The sequence below is a fragment of the Notothenia coriiceps genome, unplaced genomic scaffold (genome assembly GCF_000735185.1).
Source record: "Notothenia coriiceps isolate Sejong01 unplaced genomic scaffold, NC01 NC01_scaffold00000664, whole genome shotgun sequence".
NCBI lineage: Eukaryota > Metazoa > Chordata > Actinopteri > Perciformes > Nototheniidae > Notothenia > Notothenia coriiceps.
The window spans coordinates 160,069-174,923 of record NW_011333365.1 but is presented as its reverse complement, the minus strand read 5'-3'; the positions used below and the strand labels follow the sequence as shown (position 1 = coordinate 174,923).

At 40.8% G+C, this 14,855-nt stretch overlaps 1 protein-coding gene across 7 annotated transcripts in view; it reads left to right on the top strand.

The window, feature by feature from the left end:
- tanc2b (tetratricopeptide repeat, ankyrin repeat and coiled-coil containing 2b) overlaps window positions 1-14,855 on the top strand; it is a 170,345-nt gene that overhangs the window by 16,532 nt on the left and 138,958 nt on the right. For all 7 annotated transcript variants that reach the window (XM_010783447.1, XM_010783439.1, XM_010783426.1 and 4 more), the window contains exon 2: window positions 2,735-2,851. The gene's annotated coding sequence lies outside the window, so the exon portion shown is untranslated. The remainder of the gene's footprint in view (window positions 1-2,734; window positions 2,852-14,855) is intronic.

The window sequence follows — 14,855 nt, the reverse complement described above, 5'->3', positions numbered from 1 at the left end:
GAGATTAAAATAGCCCAATTGCTTTTACAATAAATAAACATTGAATGTGTTTAATTGAATAGTAAAGCGGTTTAACGTTAGTGGCAGGTTGTGTGTGAGAGAGAATAAATAAGACAGCCCAATATTTAAAAAAAATTGTTATTCTTTTCCCCCGCATATTTAGCATATTTCGCAACTTTCCGCATATTTCCTAACTTCCCGCAATTTCACCGCATAAAATCCCATAAAACCCCGCATGTTTAATCGCATAATCAAGCATTTTTGCCCGCGTTTTTCTGGAGGGTCTATAAGATGCATCTTTGCCTGTTCTCTTGATATCCCGATTTACAAATGTAACTTGAATTAATGATCACAATTGTAAATGAGTCTTCCTTTTTCATTTAACTATTTGGTCTGCCGTGCCTTGCGTTTTTTCCCCCAGACTTTTGGCAAATATAAATGATGATCAAGGGAGAACTCAAACACCTTTCTCTGAGCCGGAGTCTGGTCTTAGAAGGACAATTCTTCTGAGAAACTATTTCTCAAACCGGTGTAAAAGAGTCTTAGACAGAGCAGTGGTTTCTTCATGATGGGAAGCAGCACACTTTATCCAGCCTGAAACATTTCAAACATGCACTGCCAGACTTTACACAGAGGCATTTGTATTCCATGAAAGCTTAAACACTCATGGCCACTGAGAAGGAGATGAGAGGGGAAGCTTAAATGCCATATTTATCAGTGAAGTGGGGACTCGGGACTCAACGCATAATTTGTTTTGATCTTATTTTTGGCCTTTTCAGTTAATAATACAGAAACCCAGTGGACAAAGGAGAATTAGACATTTCGCAACATGATTAAGACTTGAATGGGCTGAGATTTCAATGCATGTTCTTTTTTTCAAATCAAATTGTATGCCAGCTTTTTTTTGGCAATCCATATCGTTATAAGCCAGACAAATAGCACAGGGAGGCATTTTGCCCTTGCTTCTCCTCTAATCATTGTCCGCTGGGCGGACAGCTGCCCGGCCTTCGTGACCCTTCTAGCTTCAAGTGACAAGGGAAGTCGACCTTGGAAAATGTTGCATGTCTCTTTGTTTTTATCCTCTAAACATAAGCTATCTTCTCCATTTAATCGTTTCACACACACATAAAAAACACCATTCCCAAATCTTTTCAGACATGTTTACTTTCACAAGCGTTGTATTCAATTCAAATGAAAAAAACAAATGTTGCCCCAAGCAAGGCTTCACACAATGCATTTGAAATTTCCCTTCCGATTCTGCAAAGACCCGAATAAAAAATATCAAACTGATAGAAATAGCGATATGACTTTGTCACTACTTCACATTATTGTTGCTGTAACTTATTTAGACTCCCATTGGTTGGCTCAGCTTAATTAATGTGTTGGCAACTCAGATTAAGTCTTATAAAGTGTTCCCTACAGTGAGCAATGGGAAAACTATAATTAGAAAAATGAAAAAAGTATAGAGGCCATGTGACGCCCTTGGGGAAACTTGATTATTGTGTCGCTGTTCTGTCTGAAGACTTCTTTTGTGCAGAAATGCCATTCTGCTTCCTTTCAAAACCAAAATGTCTTAGTTGTCATTGGTTGAATTACTCTTGGAGACGTTTATTTGCTGGTGTTTGTTAATAAATACTGGAACATTATTCTCATAGCTTAATTTTAAACCAAGCAACGTCCTCTTTCAGACTTTGTGGCCTAACTAATGCTCTATAGGGCAACTTAACTGTCAGTTGTGTTTATGTAATTAGCTGCAAACCTTAATATATGTATCACTGGTCCAGTTAACAATCTTTGTAAAGTTTATTTTGGAAAAATCATTTGTTTTTATTGCAAAGTTTATTAACAGGACGAAGGAGAATATGAGAGATACACTGGACGACAAGATAGTTTTCACAAATGAACACCAATTTAATGATTACTGAAGCATGACTACTGTTGCCAGAAGTAAAAAGCTAACGTTAGGCTACAAGCAAACTTTACCATGATTGTATGACCTCAACATCACCATAACTAAAACAAAGGCGGCTCGTATTTGCCATGATGACGTAAAGTTGTCTCATTTAGTCACTTGTTAGCGACTGGCATTTAAAAGAAACTTCAAAATTCACAAGTGTGGTATTCGCTAATGCATTTTATGTTGTAGCATCAAATGTTAAAATCTCTTAACCACAGGTCCTTTCATTCGATATGTAACCAAACACCCAATTAGAAAACCCATCAACTTTTATACAGGGGTGCAAAAATGCTAACTAATATCTCGGTTTTAGGACTCGTTCCTGCAGCACTCTATAGTCTCTTATTTTTTGTTGTTTATGACATGACTCCCACAGAGAAATGTCTGTCTCCCCTCTTCCCCCCACTTAATGACATAATGACACATTTGGTCAGAGTGTTTAGGGACTGCATAGCTCTACATCACAACACTCTGAAAGCAGCACTTTATGTCAGATCCTCCCCCTAAAAGAAACTGTCCACTGTTCCAGTCTGCGCCTCAACAACCAGCATGTGTAGCTACCCCAAACGGCGTTGTTTGTTTGTGTTCTCTGTTGGAAAAAGATCATCAACAGTGAACAAAGCGAACAGTGACAGTCCACTGCATTGACTTACCACGGCACAGTGAGCCGGATGTCAAATTGCGACTTCTGCTGTGTGTCAATACAAGACTCTTTCAGTCCATTGCAAGCTTTTAGTTAAAGGTTTGTTTTTTCTGTCACTGTGGTTGCCTTTGTAGAAAACTGTTTGGTGTGCCCTCTGGAGAGGGATCGGGACTGTGGCTCAGTCCAGCGAAATGTAGCGCCTCACTGCCCTGAAAGACGGATTTTGGAGACCTGTCTGCTGTCTACTCATGGTGAGTCATCTCTTAAGTTTCATGCCACTTGAACCAGTGCAGCAAAGCCGGGACCTCTTTTCACCTTTTGATGCATCACACCAAGGTCATCATGGGAAGTCACAATAGATTCATTGTGAACTTGTGTTTGGCAAGTGGGCCTACTGTAGGACAAAAATACATTTACATTCTTTAACATTCTTTTTCTGAAGAGAACATTTGTTGTTTGTTGGGAGATCCTGATGCATGCTTTGGTAAACATGCATTTTTCAGTGTCTTTCTATAAATATATGTTTGTTTTTCATTGCAAACCCTCTAACATGAATACAGTAGCTAATCAGCCTTTTAAATAATGTGTTGGTCCGTTTAGATCAGGATTTGAGACGATTCCATCTGTGCAGTTTATCTTCTATTATAGGAAAATAATTATGGGCCTTGAAATGGTTTAAACATGACAAATAAACCAAGTTCTACATGGGTTAACTTGCAGGACTTGTCTTAAATATAACATATTCATGTTTAATTACTTTAAATACTGTATGTCATCAAACAAAAGTAAGTATGATGGACTAGAAATCACTTTGATCTAAATTAGTTCAATCCTGGGTTTTTTCATTGTTTAAGATAATTTAGGTTTCAAAATAGACTTTTCTCATAACATACGACTGGCCTAATGACCTGACATCCCATTAACTACTTCACTTTGGAGAGTCGATCTTTTACTTAAAAGTGATGCATCTTTTTGGGAGAGGAGAGTTTCACTGCAGAATTCTGAGCTGTTTGTCTAGAAAAAACTCTTCTATCAGAAAATAGATTCATGTTTCCCATTTCAACTTTCAGTGTGAATTTTCACAATGTGTGCGGTGGAGATGCTGTCATCTCTTCCAGGAGCTGTCTGTCCAAAACAGTCTTATTTTTAAGTCCCGAGTACTGATCGATGTGCTGGCTTCGGGCTTTATGTAATTACTCTCTGACTGGTCAGCCATGAAATTGTTGTTTGGCTCTGAAATGGATCCAAAGGAAGCAATTTTAAAGAAAGGCCTTCTGGTGCTGCCATAATCAGAATGATTATGACCATGGCAGCACCAGGAGTTGGTAAGATAAGTTCCTTGGCCAATAAATATATGGATTTAAAATATGAGAGAGAGCGCTGCAGTCACATTACCAGGGTTTAAGGGATGACACTACAGGTGAATAGGGTTACACAGGTTAATAGGATCTGGAACAGAAATGTAAGCGTAGGATCAAGCTAGGTTCAAAACTATTTGTTTAATTTGTTGACATATTAAAATGACTTTTCTTTTTAGATAGGGAAATCAGAATATCTCTTCTGTATCTTTCCATAAAACAGAACATTCGAAAAAAAAGGCTGTTAAACATATTTTGAGTAGAGTAAAAAATGATCAATTCAATTCAAAACCTTTATTTATCCAGGTAAAATCCCATTGAGATCAATGATCTCTTTTTCAAGGGAGACCTGCAGCAGTAGGTTCCACATGAAAACATAAAAACATAAACAACAGAACAACAAAAGGACATCATACAGCAAAATGTACAGGGATTACAATTTACATATCTATCCACATGTACAGGTACCAACAGCATCTGATTTTGTAGCATCCAACCGAGCTTTAAAAACATGTAGTGGTACTAGCTTGGTCATTTTCCATTCTTTTTGCAGACTGTTCCATGTTAGTGGAACTGCACATCTAAAAGCTTTCTTCCCTAAGACAGTCCTAGCACTTGGCACATTTAATAAAACCATAGCATGCGATCTCAGGCAATAAGTACTTTCAATTCGCCGAGAGATCAGATATAAGATGGTAGTTTATCCAACATGGCTTTGTAAATGAAAAAGTACCAGTGACTGAGCCTCCGTACAGTAAGTGATGGCAAAACCGCCTTGGTATACAGTGTACAGTGATGCGTAAGTGTTTTACAATTTGTCAAAAATCTCAGTGCACTGTGATACGCAGCATCTAACTTGCTCAGGTAATTGGCAGGTGCATTCATTTATAACAAATCACCATAGTCCAGCACAGGTAAAAAGGTCACAGTGACTAGCCTTTTCCTGGCCTCAAGCGAGAAACAGGATTTATTTCTGTAAAAGTAATGTATAATGTATTATGAATACATATAACCATAAAAGTTCTGGAGTTTATTAACTTTTTATATTTACGCAATTGTTGCACAAGAAGTTGTCTTAAATGTCAAGTTTAAACATGGGCCAGTGGAATTTTGTTATCACTGCCCCCCCACCACCATTGTAACCACTGGCACAGAGCATTCGTCCAAAAAATTGACTAATAATAAAGAAAATTAACACATTTGTTGCAATAGTAATTTATGTATAAACTACATTACTACTTGTACTACAACATTTGAATCATCAGTTCTTGCTCATTTTCCTCAATTGTTCATATTTGGTTTATTAAAAATAATTATATTGTGGTCATTGTTAAAATAAATAACTTATCATTATTATGAGTAGCCTATATTATTATTTGTATAATGCGCTTTCTGCCTTCCTGTCATTAGGAGTTAGACATGTAATGGCTATAGCCTAGATTAGAACCTTCATTATCCTAAACTGCTGGGACATTTCCCTATAGCCAATATACCTTAATATTTTCTACTCTTTATTTAGGCTACTTGTCAGCAGGTCGGCATCGATGTACAGAGCCGACAGAAGACCTTGTTTATATCGGCATCATATCGAAGCCAACTCCATCGATCAAGCCAGTGTGGCTGAAACTTTCTCTCCCTCTTCTTCTCATACTCCCTGTCACTCTCCTTTAACTCTTCCGGTGACATTCTTTTATTTGAAGATTGTTTTTTGCCAGGTGCTTGGCCAGTTACCGCTCGTATTAAAAAAAGTTTGGCGAATGGTTAGGTGGCGAGAAAGTCTGTAGTGAGCAAGCGCTGCTCGCGCTGCACTCTGCAGCAAACAGCTGTTTGCTTTTCACCCAACAACGACAACCGCCTCACGAAACGCTATGTGGTAGCATTAATAAACTAAACAATTTAACAAAATTGCTAGTCAACATACCACAGGACCATTTTTTTTTTTTTAAAGCAATATTTTGAGTTGCCCGAGGGGGAAAGTGGAACGTACGTTATGCTGGCCCGGGGTGTCTAAATAGTGCTTCCGGGCCAGCGGGCCATTTGTAATGTCGAGCCCTGCACATTTTTGGTGAATTTCGGATAATTCTACAGAGGCAAATACACATTGTATTAATATCAATACCTAAATGATTATCTTGGATGTTTTTTTTCCACTAGTCTTTAAGAAAACGTTCAAATTTGACAAATCTGTTTTTGCTCGTAGTGTCTTAACATTGTCACATCCACATGCATTGTTTGTAGTCTGTTTCATGTTGTTTGTCGGAAGATGAACAGCTTCTGTCAGCTGTTGATGGGAGTGTGCAGCTCGCAGGCTGCAGAGAGGTATGCACAGTGACAGTCTCTGGCTCACATGTATGCAGCTGTGTCCTGCGAGATGCGGGCCGGCAAATGGAGTGGAAGAGTAGTCCCATTAAACCCGGGCTCTCCTCTGAGGAAGAGGCTAACAGCTCTGAACGCTGGCCTCTCGCTCCCTGGCAGAAAGTGCTGACACACATTTTCGTCTGACTAAAATGCCTTCTGACCGCATGACACTGGCTCTTTTCTTCCTCTGAGATTCCACGGCCGTAAAGCCGGGGCTACACAAAAGAGACACAGTCTGAGAGTGCCGCTTAGGAGGTGGCATAAATTATAATCATACCATAAACTGACTCAAAGGACTACATTACCCACATTTTATAGGTTGAGGAAGGAATTTCTTTGTTTGAGCAGTTAATTGGGTTTATATTCGCGAAACCTCCTTTCTCATCTCATGCACGTTACACAACCCAGGAAACAGATTAATTCTGTTCTGCGAGCCTCTCTGTGGAGTTGTCTCTTTTCAACCAGCTTCACATATACCATATCTTTCCACAGATGCACAATGTAATTCACAAGTGTCCTGCACCAGAGCAACGTGCCTTGTCCCTTTGACATGCAGGGGAATGTGTCAGTTTGTGATTGACGGGCCATGGCTCCTGTGTTGGTCAGTGATGCAGAGATGAAACATGACAGTGTCTCCAGGCACAGTATAGTCCTACAATTGTGCATGTCATCAAAAGTAATTTGCTGTTAACCTCTGGAAACTTTTAGCGGTTGTGGTTAGCATTCTTTTTTCAAACAAAGACAAGCTGTAGTCACTCATTTCTACATGCCTCCTGTCACAGCTGCATTTATAGGCTTTCTTCCGATAGTATTAGTCATGCTTTGACCAATACGATGCTTCAGGCTGTAAATCTGTGTTCATGGCTCAAGGGAACTATGATGAGAGTGATCAGTGCTGTCAAGTTGTTGAAGGGGATCTGCGGAAGATGGTTGCTCCTCAGTGGGGGTGTGTGGGTGGTTAGCTACAGCCCACAGCAACTGAAGGGGAGCTGTGTCAAATCTGACACACTGAAACCCACAAACGCCAACACTGACAGCCAGTTGTGACGAAAACCAATTTACAGGCAAGAGATATTCTGTTTGAAATGTGGGGGAGCCTTCCTCCCCGGCTTGATCTAGATGCCTTCGTTTTTGAGTCATCCATGTATGGTGGTATGTAGGCTAGTTCCTCTTTGGGCTTTGCTAGGACTTGTAGTCACAAATCTGCCTAAGATGTAGAGCAGATTAAAGAATAGTTTATTTTGAGAAGTAGCTGGAACATGCAGGTATGGTGTCCTTTGCTTTGTTTTATAGACATAACAGAGGCTGAAGACTTGGACCACTTAATTTTTTTAAAGATAGATTGATCAAATCTAAGGAATGCTTCAGAACTCTGATTGTTAAAAGGGGCTTGTGAAGTTTGGTCCCGTTTCATGCAAACAGTCAGACTTGGCTTGGTACACGCTTGACACATAATAAAAACTCTTACCCCCCAAAGACCTGGGCTAAATTCCTGGTAGGGCTACCTCTGGTTTAGTCATGCATTCCAGCTGCCGCTGTTGGGTGTCAAATTGGATGCCAGTGAGGGATTGTGTTGTTTGTCACTGCACTTCAGTGTAAACGTAGAGGGTTTATTGTTGTATTATTTGAGAATAATATGCACAAACATTGAATATCGCAAAAACTATATTTATTTGAGATAAACAAACAGATATTAAATTGAATTCCTTTCTGACATTTTGCTCCTTTCAGTAATCTGCTAATCTGCAACAAAATTCTTCTTAAATTAGAAACGGTTATTATGTGCTTGTGTCAATGAAAGTGCATTGTTCTAGTTCAAAATGTTGCCAGACAGCTGATTTTATTTCGGCATCACTTCCTCTCTGGTATTCACACTCATCTTGTCATAATTCCCCTGCATAGTAATACAACAGTATTGGTCTAATAATGTGTCCTTTCTGACCAATGAGCTGATGCCTTATGTCTGGAGCACTTTCTGATTAGCCAGAGAGTTAATCCCATGGCACATATCGAACACAATTGAATATAATGAAATGTGTTGCTGATGTATTTAATGCAGTCTTTTGTAATATGTTTATGGTGAAGGTTTGCATAAAGATAGCAATACAATAAAAAACTTGTTGTGCAGCTCGAATCCCTGTGAAGTAAATAGTGCCTGGTAACAGTATAATATTTCAAACCTCAAACATGCCGCTAGTTTAAAAAGAAGTGCTCTGTGTTTTCTGGGTGAATGCTTATAGCTACAAGCTGGTCTAATTGTCATGCAAGTTATTAAAACATTAAAGGCTGGTGGTTAAGAAGCTGCATTTCTTAGCTTTGGAGTTGCTCGAGATGGAAGGCGTAGCATTGCTCTTTCAGGGGGAAGTATTGAAATGTGTACATGAAGGGGCTTCGAGAAGCTTTTCATTATGCTGTTTGTCATATGAGGAACTCAGTCGGCAGCACCATTTTGGAGTAAGACTGCATATGACAAAAGCATGAGGGGAGAAGGCTATTGTGTTAATGGTTAAAGTAATTTGAGATATTTGCAATTTGCCAACGAACATTCAGTGCCTCATAACTTTGTGATTGCTTTTGCTCAATAGGAGGCAATATGTTCAACAGGCCTCAAATCGTCCAACTTAAAGCCATGTCATTATTAATAATGCTGCCTGGCTTCCAGTGGTCCCTGTAATGGCCCTCAAAGTCCACACTGTGCTAGCCAGGCTCCCTGCACAGGAAATGAAAGGCACAGAAATCAGTGTGTGCTAATGTACGGTTTAATAAGTAACACAGCGTGAACAGCAAGAGGGAATCAAATCTGCATTATAGTTTGGACTGAGATTAACTACAATTTCCATCACATACTTTTCTCCTCTCACTTTCATGTATAATACATTTCGGGGTAGGAACATACAGCCCTGCAAAATGGTTTTAAATGAATACTAAGTCTGTTGAAGTCGGCCTTTATTCCTACCATTACCCTCAAAACCCTGTCGAATGAAATGTAGGACTGCAGGTTTGGCATAAACATCATTATATATTCAACTAGCCCCACCCCAATTTCTTGTATTGTTTTTGGCAAAAACCTCTTCATAACCCTCTACACTAAATTGTAAACTATGAAGACGATTAATGTTGAGCCTCATTCTGTCAATTCAATCATGGTCTCTTCATCTCCATCACAGTATTTAGCATAATGAATGTGTGCATGATTGTATGTATGCCGCAGCCGCAGAGATAAACAGAGATAAACAGAGATATCTAGCCATCATCTGGGCTTTTGTGGGAATTCTTTAAAGTGACGTCCGTCAGGGGACCATGTATGCACAGGTTTGTTCAAAATGAACTCCTCCTCTCTCATCTCTGCCAGCCGTCATTGACAGCTGGGCCCGGCTAACAGCTGCCCCCCACTCCCCCCCCAGAATCTAATACATTAAAAAAACAAAAAGAGTTGCCTGCAAGCCTGTGTTTATAGAAGAGATAATTACCTTAGTGAAGCCACAGTGAGTTTGTGGGTGGTCCCTGGTTTACAGCTTTATTTTCACATTCAATTCATCTGCCAATCTACCATTCTTACTCTAGTCCAGTTTATAGATTGTAGATAGTGATTTAAATAGTTTTCATTACAGTTCAATCCTCACTAGGGATGCTCTGATCGATCGGCCGCCGATCGTGCTCTCTAAAAAATGCTGATCGCGAGAGCCGATGGCATGACGTAAAATGATGACGTACAATACATGACACTTTTCTCAGTGCGCGGCAAACCAAGCTCGCCAAAATGGCTTCACCGGTCTGGCAGTATTTTAAGGTGTCCGAAAATGACAATAAAATAGCGGTATGCAACGTGTGTGAATCTTGCAGCTCCACCCGCTGTGACGGACCGGTGAGCGGAGCAACACACACACTAAAGCCTCATCCCAATACCCCTCCTCGACTCCTCCTTTCCCTCACTCGCTTCCCTTCCTTGCATCTTAGCTCCGCCTCCGTAAGATGCGAGCGAGAGACACGAGGAGGTGACGCGAGGACAGAGGAGTCCTCAGGTATTAATTGGGATGTCCTCGTTCACTCAAACGTCACTTTTAAACGACGTCTGTTAATGATGAAATGTGCACAGCTGTATCCCCTCTCATCGGGCTTAACTGAATAACCCCTTAGAACTGGCACATTTGTTGTTAAATTTTTATTTAAATGAATGAATCTTTCTCTTGTTAGTCAAGGAATTCAATGTATGATGGTTGGTCCTTCTTTTGTGTTCCGTTTTGGTGTAAAATGTAGCCTACATTTAAATACAAATATAATTATAGTAATGTGAAAGCCTTTTAGAAATGAATTGCACATAATAATTCCCACGGAGCTGTGAGCACTTATACATTTATGTGACGCTTTTCCACTCATCTTCCAGTTGTCGGTTTTCCTCTGTTGAAATCGACCAGCTGTGAAGGTGGGGGCGGGGCTTTTATACGCGAGTAGTGATAACACTTTCACGTAGTCTGCTCGCGTGTATCCTCAACACTTCGTCCTCCCCGCACCTCCTCCCTCACCCCTCTTCCCTCCCGTCGTGCATTTCCAGCTATCTGGCCGATGTCAAAAATGGCGTGTCTTGATCCGATTTCCGGGTCAAGTCCCCGGAGGAGGGGAAGAGAGGAGTCGAGGTGGGCGTATCTGGCTGCGGTAAGAGTTAGCACCTAACACCACTTTAAGCTATTTTATCTTATCCGTACCTCTAGAACAAGCTAAACTAGTTATATCATAATTTATTCTTTCATGTCGGTGTCACTCATTACTCGGATCAGTGGCTGCATGAGACGCGATAGGGACCGCCTGTCAGGAGACGGGGGAGAGAAAAAAGAGAGCCGCTTCCTCACTTTTCTCCTGTAGTTAACATTATTATCCAAAGCTGAATGTAAACTTGATCACTGTACTTCATTAGAATGAACTAATTGATGTTGGTGCTGTTTGTGGAAGCTTAGAGTTTTGTAAACATTACTTCAAATGGAATGACCCATAGGCCGCCTCGACGAATCGGGGCCGATCGGTATTGGGCCGATACTGAATTCCCGGCGGCGATCGGTGATCCGGCCCCAAAATTGGCGATCGGAGCATCCCTAACAGTAGGGTGTAACAGTATAACGATACCCGACGCAAATTATTCGGTACTGTGGCCGCGTCGGTTGTCGGTACACCAGCGTAAAAAATTGAGAACGTGAAACAACTTTTTGAGTAAATCTCTCAAGGTGCTGCGTCGCAGCATTCAGAGTAATAATTAACATCACGTTGGGTGCAACGCGTCATAGGGAGGATGCGTTTAAAGTAGTCACCTAATTTTACGGAACTGTCGCAAATGCGCGAACGCAGATAAACGCTCCGCCCTCGAAAATCCTCCAGCATCTTGAAGTCGGTTTTGGGAACGCATTTTGGTTCGGGCAGTTACGTACCAAGCGACTGACCGGAACAAGCCCAGTGAGCCCGAACGCAACGCTGTTTGCGGCATTGTTCAACTAAAATTGGTTACGCGGCTGGCAATACATCAAACTTGCCCTCTTTGAAAAGGCATCACCCGAACGCTGAATATCACCGGCTACCAACAAGAAAAAAGACTGAGTGGCCAACCCCAACCCCGCTAAGCATCTTAACCCCACCACTCGCAAAAAAGTTCCAGATCGAGCCCAAAGGCTAATACAAAACGCCAAAATATCCTTATGGTGCCATGGTCAGAGCGCTACCCTGGCCTGTATCTGCTACCCTCTGTCCCTAGCGAGAGTGGTTTCCCACAGCCAAGGCAAGACATTGTTCAGTCGCCGCAGATCGGCACCTTTCGGCAAGCAACTGTGGACAAGTTCATCCTTCCTTTAAAAAAACATGAAAATCACAATGACAAGTCAAGTCATGATCTCAAAACGTGCGGCTTGCTTAGGTCTGGTACTAGTAACAGTACAGTTTCAAATACAGGATTATTCAGTGTCCATAAATGCTGCACCTTCACATGTCTTTCTTTTATTCATACCTTTTTGGTATTTATTTGAGGAATATTCACAGCTTCACCCCAGGAGAGACACTAAGAAAACCCAACAGCTACATAGTTGTTCACTCTTCGGTGAGTACTAGTACCGCATTAAGTTCAAATAACAGATTATTTCAGTTAATCGAAATGCTGCACCTTAATGTTTATTTTATTATATTTGTATTCTTTGGAGGTGAATACATTATTCAGCAGTTTAATAATCAATAATAAAAAAAAAAAAAATAGTAAAGTTTATGTTTCTGTGATAATTTTTCCTGCTGTTACCCCGAAAAGTACCGAACCGAAATCGTGACGCTAAAAACGAGGTACGTACCCGAAGCGTCGAAAATGTTTTGTGAATTCCGTTACACCCCTACTAACAGTGCATGACATTAAGGAATTCTTGGAAGCTAATATACGATGGCCCTGAGCCCAATAGAGATTTGCCTCTGAGAAATGGCGCGTACGAAATGACGCAGCACGGGCTTTTGGGGGGCCCTCCCCCTAGCAACAATTTAGATTTTTGCAGGTCTTAGATGCTGGCTGGTGCATTCTCTAGACTGATTATAAGATGAAACCACCACAATATTAGTTTCTGTACAATTTCAATTGTATTCTTCATTTCACTTGTTTGTTTGTTCTTGTTTGTGTTTGCTCGCTTGCATGCCCTGCATAGCTATAAGAAATACTTAAGTTGTTGGTCAAGACACTTTCCATCTGATGAAGGCAAATGCCTTCCCAGATGTGAAAAAGTAGAAAACATTACATTCAGTTATAACTGCCAAAACAAACATTATTTACACTATTATGGTCCCTGTTAAAATGTTTGTAATGTTATCTACTGTAAGTTGTCGAACGAATGCCTCCTCATCCGGAAGCTGACCGAGCAGACCCGAGCAGCAGTCGAAAGGAGCCGAGCGCATCCGCGAAGCACACAAAATGGCGACGTCAGAGTTCCCGTTAGCCGGCAAATCTAAATCTCTTCGGTCAAAATAATTTCCCTTTAGCGCAATACCGCTTCAGTTGCGCCACTTATGTGACAGACAAGAAGAGTATGTGACAGACAATAATAGTCAATTCTAATGTCTAACACTTAATGTGGAGAAAGAGATGTCCTGTATGGGTTGATTGTGCATTGATCTGTTGGTAATGCCTCGGGGTTCCGGTGGGCATGTAAACAAATGCATAATGCTGCGCTATACTTTGTGGCTTCAACCAGTTGCGTAGTGACACTTTTTGTTTAGGTGTCTTTTAATAAGCAGGTAGTCATATCCTTAGCTAGAACTAGCTGGATCTGTATATGGACATAAACGCGAGTGAAGTGTAATCTGACGGGAGAGAGAGAGATCAGCTGCTGCTGACGAGTCGACACACAGCTCTGCATGATCACATGCAGCGGTGAGCGGACAAAACACACACTTCAGGTTAGAATATCACACCTAGCTATTTTAATTCCCCCAAAACTACCTAAACTAGTTATAGATATGTTTAGTTTTACTGTCGGGTCACTCATTACTGGATCCGCGAGCTGCATGATGCTGGCATAATAGATTGCCCGATCGGGCAACCAGCAGCTGAGGCTCCATTGCCCGAGCTAAATGCTAGATGGCCCCGGGCCATAGGGCAGTCGTTAATGTTGAGCCCTGCCTAATCCTCACTGTTCAAGGGAGAAGTTGGCATGATTCAGTTAAGAAATAATACAAAAAACAAGGAATAAATGCATACAAAAACGATATGGATGGTCACATGATAATAATGATTAATCGATGATTTGTTTTAGTAGGCTAAGATAAATTTTAGTTCAGACCTCTGGTATATTCACTCTGCCAAAGTTTACCACCTCGGTGACACACATGACTTCTGAAACCACCCATCACTGCTGACATACATGTGGTGCCAATGCCAATTACTTTGTGAACTAAGTTCCTGGCAGGGGTCCATTATGAAGGCGTTTTCTCTTGGGCAGCATGCCTCTATAAAGTTCAGTAATTAAACCAAACCAGGAGCCGACAACGTCACTTCACTTTTTTAATGATTCACTCGGTTTGGGTAGGATTACTGTACAAAGTAACCTTGTAATTGGATCTTTGATAGACCAGTTTCACAGAATGTATTTGCCATCTATAAAAAGGGAACTGTGACAAATTACCACTGTCTATGTTTTAAATGTCTGTTGCAGTTGGGATATTAAATGTATTCAAGGTTAGGCTAAAATAAATGAAGCTAAAGCCCCTTCAATAGCAGTGCATTGCTTAGCTTCTGTACTACTACTGTGTGTTTCTGCAAACGAGGGGCATGGCGACTGCAAATTACTGTAGGTAATATACTGACTGTGGATAAGTACCTCATGCAATCCCTCTTCGAACATTGATCCCTTTAATTAAATATGCATGCTTGTGTATCAGTAGGTTTGGATTTTTCTCTTTTGTAATTCCGTCCAATCTTCACAATCCCTCCCAACGGCCACACTATTTTTGCACTATTTACACTCAGTGTAGATAGTGTGTGTAAGGCTGACATATTCTATCTTAGGAGGGCAATAGCACCTAGCCTTTT